Raw genomic sequence first — 9,757 nt, 5'->3', positions numbered from 1 at the left:
TAGTATTCCTGTTCCACCAACAGTGGACTACGCACAGGCCATGCTGGTTGGTGGATAGGCTATGGCCGACAGTAACAAGGTCGGCTGTACACTGTTCCTTTACTGTCGGCTACGCACTGTTCCACCAACTGTAGGCTGCGCACGTCCCATCGTAAGGGTTGGTGAGTAGGCAGCGGCTAATAGTGACAAACAGTACTAGAGGGTGCTCCTCCTCGTACTGTTGTCGGTGAGCTGTCACCCTGTGATTGGTTCATGGGCTGTTCTGGTCAAATCGTCTATTCTGCCCATACCTTAATAGGTATAGTACAAAAGATCTTCAAGAAGCATACGGACTGGCTCATTTAGGCGGGAGAATTCCCGCCTTGCTCATTCCTTCATGTGACTACTGAAGTAGCTAGTGCCTTGTGCGTGTAGCCTTGCTGTTAGTGCGGGTAGCCTTCCCTGATGGCTTGTATCCGCAACTGCGGGAACAGGCGGGGTACTTCACCATTGGGAGGCTTTCCCTACGGGTACAGCTGGCGTACTGCGCGTAAGGTTCTCTGAGCATGGTGGGTCCTGCGGGAGCAGTTGGTCGTTGCGCAGACGTCCCTGTTCAAGGTGAGTCTTGCGGGTCCAACTGGGCTCTGCTGGGACCTACCTCTTCAGAATATAAAACTAATAATCAGTCATTGTCTACTATACAAGTATATTTGCTTTAACATTTTTCTTGATTTAAATAATTAAACTACAATATTTACCTTACTTAGTAAGCACTATATATATAAAATGTTTTTTTTTCTTTGCATGTGTTTCTAAAGTGACATCATATCCTTTTAAATTAACAATGTAATAATAATAATAATAATAATAATAATAATAATAATAATAATAATAATAATAATAATTTGTTTATAAAGAGTTCAATTACGCATTACACACTTCATTCATAAAAAAAAGTGGTGTGTATTGAAATAAAAGGTAAACGGATAATAAGTTGTTTTGTTAACCCTTTTTGAATATCACACAGTTTATAATTAGAGAATACTTTCATTTGTAGCGGAAAATTTAAACCTTAACATCTAAACATCCAACATATCTTAACATTACTCCTCTTAAAACATAACTATATCAACATTCATTCATGGATGTTAGTCTTTATTCGGATAACCGTTGAATGAATGTTAGTCTTTATTCGGATAACCGTCAATGCTCTTTAGCTATGCCACATCATTAATTAGTCAACATGTGTGCATACTAAAGTAAGCTACGCTGAGTGAGTTCTAGTTTAACATAGGCAAACAAGATAACTTTACTCGTTCATTAACATTCATATCATAAGATATACATTCCATTTATAACCTTCCATATCATGCACAACTTAACTTAACATACTCAACTCATTTACATTCATAACTTACACATATTAACCATGAGTACGTACATAGTTCGCAGTCTATCCCCATACTCATTGTTGTGAACACGTTTATGGTTTGCAGTCTTTCCCTATGTTCACCCATACAAGGTTCACAGTCCTTCCCCTATACCATTTTTTCGTCTCCGCGGTACCTACACAGTTCACAACCCTTCACTATACCATTACCTGGCCTTTCATGCTATGAACACATACAAGGTTCGCAGTCTTTCCCAATGTTCATAACATACATTCATATTCACTTACAGACGCACAATGCCGTATAATGTTCGAAGTCCTATTAATATCGGCATATGCACATTCTCATTTCATAACAACTAACTATAAATGCATTAGCTAACTTACCTTAAAATTTATTTAAAACATTACCATGCATATACATTACCCAATCATTAACTTACATGCATGAAGCCCAAATCATTATCACTTCATGAGATTCACACAACCCCAAAACGTTAAAGAAAAAGGGGTCTAGAAACTCACCTAAACTACCTAATACTTTAACTTGCGTTCTGACTGGATAGACACCTGAATCACTATAGTCGGCCTAAGCATTAGAACCAACATTCAATAATAGACTCTATCTTGTGTTCTTAATCATCTAACAAAATACTTGGTCAGGATCAAGTGTGTTTGGTTCACTAGACCGACGCATCTGAATCAATTAGCAAAACTCTTAATGGGTAAGTTAAAATGGCGTTGAACGAAAAATTTACCCATTTTTCCCATCACCTATGTTTATATGTAACATCCCCAAAATTTTGATCCAAATATGACAAGTTAATAGAATAAAAGGGATTAGAAATGAAAAAAATTTGATTTATTAACCCATCGCGATACGTGATGGGCATAGCCAAGGAGACATCGCGTTACGTGATGGGAACGTCACAGAAACCCAATAAGGGCGGTGTCGCGATACGCTACGGCCCAAGACAGTAAGCCGTCGCGATACGCGATGACAAGGATAATGGGAAGATGACACTTGTCCACCACGTGGCAACACATGGCAGAGGTGTCTAAGAAGATGACACGTGACCACCACGTGGCAACACGTCGCAGACGTGTCAGGCCACGTGGCGACACGTGGCGCTCTCTGAGTAACATGTGTCACCACGATACGCGATGACCAAAAGAAAGGTTCTATCGCGTATCGCGATGGGACCAGTTTTCAGCTATAAATAGGAGGTGTTATAGCTCATTTCTCTACACACCACCCCACTCTCTCTCTAGAAATACTTTCTCTCTCTACCTCGGTTTCCGTGCCACCGACCTGACAATCATCACGTCGTAATCCGTACCATATACCGACGACACCTCAAAGTTCGTGCCGACAATCCCGACGACCGGCGCACCTCATTTTGCGTTCTGACATCATAATGCGTGACGACCTCGTAAACCGTGTCGAACCGACATTCTGCCTCGAAGTACGTGCATGACTCGACGACCCCCGAACGTTTCCTCGATTTGCGTGCTGAGGAGTTGTTAATCAAGATTATCACTATACGTGCAAGCGTTGAAGTGCTGCCCGAGAGTCTAGAAAATAATAAGCCAAACAAGGTAGGCATAGTGCCAAAATAAAATATTATTGTTTCAAAAGGCTTAGACCCTAGTCGGGGGGTATAGCCTAGACCTTGATGAAATTAAAATATAACAATTAAATAATATTTTTTATGATTAAGAGATATAAAATAATATAAACAAATGTTATAGCAAAAAAAATATAGTATCTTTATAATTAAGAAACCTAAGCTTTTACATACAATTGTTATAGTTAAAATATTAAGAATAAGTAAAAGTTTACATGCAAAGGTTATAGTCAAAATAGTGTTTCTTTATGATTAAGAAACATAAGACTTGACATACGAAGATTGTAGATAAATGACGTTTCTTCTTGAAGAAGAACATAGTACATGGTTGGCAAATAAAGAGAAAGAATTCATGTCCAAAATGTTTTATTCAAACTAATGATCAATCAAGGTTTAAAGCTATCAAAACCAGACTAAAGGCCTGTAGCCGGATTAAGAGACGATCCGCGTATTTATATATAAACCTATTTTATTATAGGTCAATCATTCAATCATTCATTCATTCACAAAGGTTTTCAAACGAGATCACCACATCATTCAGAACAGACAGTCACAGGTGAATACGTTAAACCTTTTTCAGTCAAGATAAACGGGTTGTTTATCTTAAACAAAGACAGTCAAATAAAGATTTTAGGATTACATGATCCCTATTAAAATACAAGATAGAGAATAAAAATAAAACTCAGACCGAGTACACATGTGTCTGGATCCAAACATAATTAATTAATCTAGTCTATCAATCAAGGCTACGTGGCCGCATACTAGAGATCATAATAAAAGTTCTTCAATGGGTGTCAACTCCCGGAGAACTGAAATTGTGTGTGTATGGAAAGTGGTACAAATCCCAGAAATAATAGACGTTTCTGCTGAGTGTGTTCCAGAAAACTATCTTGTCAAGCAAAGAAAGATTTATAAAAATGTTTTTAGAGTCAACGATTCACCAGCATATCGCTGACGTATTTTTTTCCCTCCAACATTTCAGGAAATAAAGATAGTACAGGTAGTAAGGAATTATATCCATCCAAAAAGATAGACGCTCGCAAGGTAGAGATGGCTCATCTTTATAAGTCAAACCCTCGAACATTTATTATTCGAGAAGCTTTCTAATAAATCAAATATTTTATTATATTAAATAAAAGTTTACAAATAAACTAATGATTTAAAATATATAAAGACTTTCGCTAAAACTCTTATATATTTTCAAAACAGGTACCAACTATTGGTCACACGCCTAGGCCCTAAGTCGGGGTGTGACATTATAACCCCTAGCCGGAAACACCACACATTCCATCGCCACTGGCTTCTTCTAGAGCTTCGCTACGCCATGTCGCCAACTATCGTTGAACCACCATCGCAATTGTCAATAAACGGTGTCGCAAACATCCACCACACCACGACCATTTTTTTGTTCCGACTTCCATCTTCGTGCACAGCCAAACACTCATAGCCACCTATAACACCGGTAGCCACTATTGCTCCCCGCCATAAATAGCCAAATTAATTTTGATCAATTGATCTTAATATAATGAAGATGTTCTGGTTGGTCTATTTTATTAACATGATGTTCTGGTTGGTCTATTTTATTAACACAAAATATTTCAAATGAGTAAAATAGTTATTCCATACAGTCATTCATAGGTCCAACTAAAAAACACTAGTGGCTCAACAATTGATGGCTTATAGTCTCTAAGTTACTAACTCAACACTTACTAGCACAAAAAATGCCAAATAACCCCGACCTATTTTCAAATTTCTTCCAAAAGAAACATTATTTTAAACAAAAAATGAAACTACATTTAAAAATATAAGAGTTAAGTGCAAAATGCATCCTCTGTGGTCAACACCATTTTACAGCATTAGCCCATGTGGTGACTTTTTTGTACGGTGCACTCTTATGGTCTGCATATTTTTGTAATTGGAATTGGTCGTTAACCCCCGTTAATTTTAATTGTTAAAATAAGGGGCCAATCCATCTTTTAACCCCCGAACCCAACCTGGCAAGAAAACCCCCTTGTTCACAAGATACAACCCTAAATAGCCATCATGTTGCGTCCTCTCACGATCATCATCTTCAACATCTACATTTCACATTGTTCATCTCAAATTGCTTGGCTATTTGGCTTATTTGCAGACGCCATGACTTTCACAGGTATGAACCGCTTCTCCAACGCTTCAATTGTTCATTTTCGTTTAGTTAATTGTAAGGCCCCGTTACCGGTGCCTCACTTTGGGCGTTGTATTTACTCATAAACACAATTTTAAACACCAGAGTTAAATAAAACTTTTGCGGAATAATAAATATTTCATAAAATATTACATGATAATTGTAACAACTCGGGTTTTCCAACTAATAGCTTATATCCGTTACCCGATCCACTTTTATATTCGGGAAATTTTTACCAATATATATATATATATATATATATATATATATATATATATATATATCGCGTCATTTGAGTAAATATTATTATGTTATTATATTATATTATAATCCAAAGCCCAAACCATTTTCCAAACCCGTTTTTGACCCGTTTGCCCGTACCCGATGACCCGTTTACGTATCTTGCACCTTAATCTTCGTTTAAACATGGAATGCATTATGTCAAATCATTCTTAAGGCAAAAACGTTTATAAGCGACAATATTAATTTGGAAATCTCAATTAAATCGATACGAATTTACATTAATACCGAACCGTCTATATCGTATAGCAATATTACGAGCTAGGGTTCATATTATCTCAATTAAAGCCACAGTTAGCATCGCCCCCCTCTCCGTTCAAACCCCCATATTCAATTTAATTATCAATCTCTTTTACCAGCTCGTTCGTTAGTTCGTTGGGTCCGCCTGCGTTCATCCTAATTACCCCTCGATTCACATCTGTTTAAGGTAAATAATTACATGGTTAGTGTCGTCGTGATGTCAGATTCATTAACCCTAACATTAATTCATCAATCATCAAACGAATAAACGGTTTTGATAATTAGGGTTTATAACAATTTTTGGGAATAAAATCAGTAGGTTTATAATGGTTTGTTTTCGTTCATATCTCAACTGTTAGTCTGGTCCAGTTGGTTGTGCAGGTTTGTTGTGGGTTTGTGTCGGCCACCTGCCTGGGTTCGAGCCTGGCAGTGGCCGGTTTTGGTCTTGTTATTTGTTTTTATTTTATTTTATTATTTAATCTAATTGTTAATTGGTTTTAATCAATATTAATTAATATTATTTATTGAATAAACATTATTTTATTAAGACCGACATCATTTAGTTATGTCTTTTGTCAAGATATCGTTAACAGCTCGGTTACGTTACATATATATATATATGTATTTTAATAATATTAAACCGTATTTTATTAAGACCCGACACTTTCAAATTCACGTTTTCACGTCATTAAGCGTTGTTACCAAACTTTATTATTTATTATATATTATATAAATGTATTAAATAAAAGATTCAGACAAAACATTTACTTGTATCTTATTATATACTATATTTTACACATTATTATAAATATTTTATTTATTCATTTATTTAGAATTTAAAATTAACAACTAGTGATTCTAACTATATAAAACAATCGTTCAAATCTATAATCCCAATCATAACTTAAATCACATCGAAAATCTTAATATATTTAAATCATGTTATATCTCTTATAATTAATTTATACTGTTATATTATTTAACTAGGAATCCTTGTTGGTGTATCCCGAAGGGTTCATCATTTTCACGTCATCATATTTGTTTTGTTCATCCGATCAAGTGAGTAATCACTCCCCTATTTTACTTGTTTTCAAATGTTTTGGGGACACTTACGTACCATTTATCGAATTATTTATCGTATTATTTCTCAAACGCAAACTGTGATATTTGTGTTATGTATCAATTGAATGACTACATGTTACTTGCTATTTGATTACTTGCTTACTTGAATCGCATTCGGAGAGGTCCAACATAATCTCATTATAGTATGATCATACGACCGTCGTAGTGGCCGGAGCCCGATCGCATTGGCAATGGTTTCACCGACACTCATTACTTGCTTAACACTTTCATTGTTTATACTCACAAATAACAGTTTTGCTTATTTTTACTCTATTATTTATATCATTATAAATTATCATTTTGTTTGTGTCAAAACTGGTGAATCTACCACTCAACATGTGTTGTTGACAAATATATATATTTTGTACGCATTTGCAGGTTATAGATTGGATTGCTTATCGAACTGAAGCTCACGTAGAGATGACCTTAGGATGTTAAACATAAACAAGAATAGTTGGTTTTGTATTGTAATTTTCTCTATTTTTGTTGTACTTAAATGTTCGTTGACAATTAATAAATTAATTAGATATTGTCGCTTTACAATTGCATGATAGTACCTTGTGAGCTGTGGCAATCAGCTCACGCCCCGACATTTCCGCCGTAGGTTAACGTGTTGGTGATATTAAGAGGCAGGATATTACTTATGAACCAAAGATCTCTCTTGTCCACGGCCGATGTGGGATAGCCTAAGAGTGGGACGATGTTGTGTTTGCCAAGGGTGTTACAAACAACCCCCCTTTTGACTCATCGTTCTCGATGAGGCGTGTCCCATCATCCCGAACGACATAAGAGTGGCTTTGATACCAACTGTAACACCCCGGCCCCTCGCGCCACCAATATTGTCCGCTTTGCCCACGAAGAGCTCACGGATTTGTTTTTGGTTGCCCAAAACGCGTTGGTGATGTTAAGAGGCAGGACATTACTTATGAACCAAGGATCTCTCTTGTCCACGGCCGATGTGGGATATCCTAAGAGTGGGACGATGTTGTGTTCTCCAAGGGTGTTACAATAATCCATTACTTGTATAAATCAACATCTTGTCTTTCAAATTTAGAAACATTAAACATAAAACATAACAGCCTTCCATGAGATGCCAGTCTCTTCTCTTCCATGCCATGTGCCCACGTCAAGCGAGCTGCTTCATCCTACTCACCCGCGTGCATACTAAAAGTCAGCTACGCTGAGTGAGTTCTAGTTACTTAGATAACATACAATACGTTCACATATTTATACATACGCACCCGAAGATACATATTATATAACCTACTTACCTTCTTTTTATACATATATTATCATATACTTTCTTTTTTCATTCTTTTCTTTTCTTTCATACCTTTATATTAAACCTTACTTTACAAAATTCTAAGTTTTAAAGAGCATTTCGCCCTACTGCCTCGAGTATTATCAGGGCCCGGTTCCCTTTCTGCCTCGAGTATTATTAGGGCTCGGTTCCCTTTTCTGCCTCGAGTATTACTAGGGCCTGGTTCCCTTTCTGCCTCTAGAATTATTAGGGCTCGGTTCCCTTTTATGCCTCAAGTATTGTTAGGGCCCGGTTCCCTTTCTGCCTCGAGAATTATTAGGACTCGGTTCCTTTTCTGCCTACAATTTTGTTAGGTCCCGGTTCCGTTTCTTCTATACAACCATACCATACCTGTCTACACATTCACAATCATAACTTTCATACATACATACATACATACATAACAATCATATCTTTAACTACAATTGGCGGTACGTGTAATATCCAAAGATCGTTCACACAGTGTCAAGAATTTATTTATACCTAATCATATAAGGCATACACTTACCACTTAAGGTAAGTGTATTAACTAATCACATTGAGTATGCACACAGCCCCAAAAACATAACAAGGAATGGGGCTAGAAACTCACCTGGATCCTGTTTCTTTCTCCGTTAATCGTTATTCCTTTCTTTTTGTTGAGCTCGATTGACTGTACATTAATTATGCATATCAACACATATCCTATTCACATTATTTATATCTCAGCCAAAAATGGCTAAGTCGGGTCTAATCTAATGGTTTAATGTTAGAATACATTTTCTACTTAGATTGTTTTCTTATTTAACCCTAATGTATTTGAATACCTTGTATTCGAATGGTATTAGAATACATTTGTATCTAATGATCACATTGTAAGCTAATGACCACATTGTAAGCTAATGACCACATTGTAAGCGAGTATACATTGTAAGCGAGTCTTCATGTAAGCGAGTATACATGCAAGCGAGTATACATTGTAAGCAAGTATAAATGTAAGCGAGTATACATTGTAAGCGAGTATACATGTAAGCGAGTCTCAAGATTGTAAGCAAGTCCACCATTAAAGTAACCGAATGAGCTGAAGTGTTTTGGTCCGTTTATTACCATTTTCACTACGTTTCATGACCTTAACACCCTATAATGGCTCGGTATTAACCCATAAACATTTCCTTAACCGTTTCGGCCATATCTTGACCCGAGTGACCATAAAGCTTGAACCTTTATGGCTAAAACGTTCAAAACTAGATTTAGGGTTTATTTTATGAACCGTACCTATTCTCCGATTCGTTACGTTCATTTTAACATCAACTTTACGACTTTATGGTTCGTTTATACCCGATCTACTCTAGGGTTTAATTTCATGGCTAACCGTTCATAAAACTATAAACTTTAATGATCAAGAACATACCTTAAACATTTGTTAGGTCATAGTTTAGCTTGATTATGAACAATAGTCTTGAATCTTGCTTAAATATCCAAGATCTATCCATATGTAGCTTAGGTTGGGTCTTGAATCTCTTCCTTGGCTCACGACCGTGAATGAGGGAGTTTATGTGTGTGTTTTGAGTATGTAGAGAATAAGATGGAGAGAAATGAGGGTTTTAGGGTTTTAGGGAGGTTCAAGGGAGTACTTATACTCTCTTAAGCCCATG

The sequence above is a fragment of the Bidens hawaiensis genome, unplaced genomic scaffold, assembly GCF_021521415.1.
Source record: "Bidens hawaiensis isolate Kalapana, Puna unplaced genomic scaffold, B.hawaiensis_p1.1 tig00035420_1, whole genome shotgun sequence".
Taxonomy (NCBI): Eukaryota; Viridiplantae; Streptophyta; class Magnoliopsida; order Asterales; family Asteraceae; genus Bidens; species Bidens hawaiensis.
This window is presented reverse-complemented; position numbering follows the sequence as displayed.